Here is a 3,942-nt window from a genome sequence, read left to right as displayed (position 1 = left end):
CGACCGAAAATGTGTCATAAAGACAAAAGAAGACATTACCATAAAACCATAATTACTAAAAGAGAAAATCGCCTCAGTGACAAAAAATGTCTTATAATATACGATTTTAACCAACTTTTGTTGGATTTGCCAAAATGACCAACAAAATCGTAATGCGAAATAAAAATCGCAACGCGATCTCCAGAATCGTAAACCAGTTCCCAGAATCGCAACGCGATTATGAAGAATCGCAATGCGATAGTACAAATTCGCATTGCGATTTTCCAGAACCGCAACGCGAATATGAAAATTGCAACGCGAACATATAAATCGCAACGCGATTCTGACTATCGCAACGAGTATCCGTAAAATCGCAACGCGTATCCGTAAATCGCAACGACAATACGTAAAATCGTAACGCGTATCCGTAAATCGCAACGAGAATACGTAAATCGCAACACGTATCTGTAAATCGCAACGAGAATACGTAAATCGCAATGAGATTTTTGTTTCGTATTTTATACAGTTAATCTTAGTCATTCATATCATTTTTTTTCGTTTTATACTATATCAACCAATTTTGTCGAATAAAAATATTATCATATCCGACCATTATAGATAATAATTTGGATAATATATTTTCGAATTTTAGAATTGCCATGTCAAGATTATGCGATAAATAACTAGACTTGGACCCTCATTTCAATTAATAAAAATTTGAATAATCAATTAGGTTGGTTTTTATGTAAATAGTATTGAGAATCAAATTCCAAATGCATTTGATAAAAGAGAAAACATTAAAATCTTTAAAAATTTATATACTTTTAACATTATTATAAAATAATATATTTAAATATATTTGAATTATAATTTTTATATATTATAATAATAATGTCAATTAAACTAATATTCAATCGACTTATATTTGAATATGATATTTTTAATTAATTTAAAAAAAACAAACACTTATTTCACTTTATTTTTAATCATATAAGTGACTCTTTAAATTAAGACTTGTAAGTTCTTAGATATATGACAAAAAATTTATATTATCTACGCATTTAATTTTATATATATATAAGTTATAGTGGCTTGATGATATCCTTCAATCTCACTGTTAATTTTAATAGACAGTCGTTAAAAAATCATTTACCTGCGTATTTATCACGATTGATTTTGTTAGTGTATTCATAATGATATTTTACTCTGTAAAAACATAATTGATCTTCACTTTCCAATCAACGGATGGATCTGAACCGCTTGTAAATTATCTGATTCAATCTCCATTTTTTAAAATCTAGTCTTCGTGTACGTAATAGATACCATGAAGTGCCTACAATTCAACACAAAGGTTGGGCGACTCCCAAACTTGTAAATCCAATTACCTTGATTATTTCCCCACCATAATATCATTATTTCCCAGCATTGATAACCATAGTTGGGTTTTTGCCATTCTTCAAGTTTATCGCGCAAAACTCATCAAATATATTTTGTGAACATTCAAAGTCACGGCATAACCACAACAACATTGAGCCTACAAAACAAACACTGAAATATCTATCTATTATTTCACTTATATGATTAAAAATAAAGTGAAATAAGTGTTTGTTTTTTAAATTAATTAAAAATATCATATTCAAATATAAGTTGATTGAATTTTAGTTTAATTGACATTATTATTATAATATAAAAAATTATAATTCAAATATATTTAAATAATTATATTTTATAATAATGTTAAAAGTATATAAATTTTTAAAGATTTTAATGTTTTCTCTTTTATCAATGCATTTGGAATTTGATTCTAAAAGACTATTTTACATAAAAATCAACCTTAATTGATTATTCAAATTTTATTAATTGAAAGGAGGGTCCAAGTCTAGTTATTTTATCGCATAATCTTGACATGGCAATTCTTAAAATTCAAAAATATATATTATCCAAATTATTATCTATAATGGTCGGAATGATAATATTTTTATTCAAAAAATCGGTTGATATAGTATAAAACGAAAAAAAAATGATATGAATGACTAAGATTAACTGTATAAAATCGCAACGAGTGAATCGCAATGCGAAAAATGAAAATCGCAACGCGAAATTAGTTTCGCGTTGCGATTTTTATTTTCGAATTGCGATTCACTCGTTGCGATTTTCATTTCGCATTGCGATTCTCTCGTTGCGATAGTCATTTCCGCGTTGCGATAGTCTGTTTGCATTCAACATAATGCAGATGAAATCAACAATCAACTATTACATTTCAATCAATTAACAAGCATAAATATTATGTACACATCAATTAAACAAATCAACATTTACAAATCATCTTTTACAATCAATTAACAATCAAAAATAATAATGAAATCAACTTTTGCACCCATACATCCATTTTACGCAGCTCACTTCAGGTTAACCTGCAGAAACCAAACATGAATCAACAACACTTTCTACACATCTAAAACCTACAAACAACAAATTATTGAATTCTAGCTAATTAACCAAACATTTTCAAACCAAAAAGAGTAAATATGTTTACAACACTTGATTTGACTTACAAATTGTTTATGGACACTTTCATAACGCGGATGCAGGTAGAGCAGCGTCTCGCATATATCGCTCTAGCCATAAAATACCGAAACCACAAGCCTACTGCACCTCTATCTCTATCGATGGGAGGTAGAAAATGTGTACTTCCCGTCGTCAAACGCTCCAAGCACATGCATACGAGAGGACCACAATCCCCTCTGGCTTCCTTCGTTTGTTTGTGGCGCGTCTCGTCTCTGATAACTGTAACATTGAACTCTTTGGCTTCTTGTTTCCAGACTTAGTCCAATAATCAATTGCATCCAAGAATTTAGCCAAATGAGAGCTCCATCCCTTAATCATATCTCTCAAATCAGACAATGATATGTAATTTATCATGCTGTCATATACTATTGTCTTTAGGGATGGGAGCTGAAGCTCAACGAGAAGCCAATGAGTACGGTCCAAAACAGGGATAAACACCTGCATCGAAATGTAATAATTCAAATTGCGCACTTATTTATGAACACCTTTAAAATATTTAAACACATATACTAACCTTATCAACCTCCCACCATGCAGGATAAAGTTTAGCTTGTCCATTAGCCAACACATATGATTCCTGTCGTTGATTCTTCAAGTGAACTACGTGAAAAGACGTCGGCATAATTGTATATCGCGTTTTTTTAATATTTTTCTTCAATTTCCTTACAATTAGAAGACGTGTCACCCATGCATCAATATAAGTAAGCACTTATATAAATATTTAAAAGGATAACATATAGGTTTAGTGCAGGTTCAATGACAACATAAAGAGTAGTAGTTTATTCTTGAAACTTAAATTTTCAACACTATGAAGTTAGTATTTGTCTTTTGGTTGAAGTAATGCAATTCATTCAAGTTTCAATTTGCAGAAGAAGAATAGAATCTGAAACTTAAAATCGCAACGCGAAAATGACTATCGCAATGCGAAAATGACTATCGCAATGCGAAAATGACTATCACAATGATAATTTGACTATCGCAACGAGAGAATCGCAATGCGAAATGAAAATCGCAACGCGATTATAGTTTCGCGTTGTGATTATAGTTTCGCGTTGCGATTTTGGTTTCGCGTTGCGATTTTGTCGTTGCGATTTTGGTTTCGCGTTGCGATTTTCATTTCTCGTTGCGATTCATTTCGCGTTGCGATAGTCATTTTTCACGTTGCGATTTTAAGTTTCGTGTTGCGAAAGTAAACTATTTCTTCTTCTGCAAATTGAAACTTGAATGGATTACATTACTTCAACCAAAAGACAAACAAAGACAAATACTAACTTCAGAGTATTAAGAATACACAGTTAGCAGAATTGGCAGCAACCGAACAAATTTACTTTCAACCAAAGACAAAACAAATACAAATACTAACTTCACAGTGTTAAAGAATACACATTTTAGCAG

Source organism: Hibiscus syriacus, unplaced genomic scaffold (assembly GCF_006381635.1).
Source record: "Hibiscus syriacus cultivar Baekdansim isolate YM2019G1 unplaced genomic scaffold, ASM638163v2 tig00112000_pilon, whole genome shotgun sequence".
Lineage (NCBI taxonomy): Eukaryota > Viridiplantae > Streptophyta > Magnoliopsida > Malvales > Malvaceae > Hibiscus > Hibiscus syriacus.
This window is presented reverse-complemented; position numbering follows the sequence as displayed.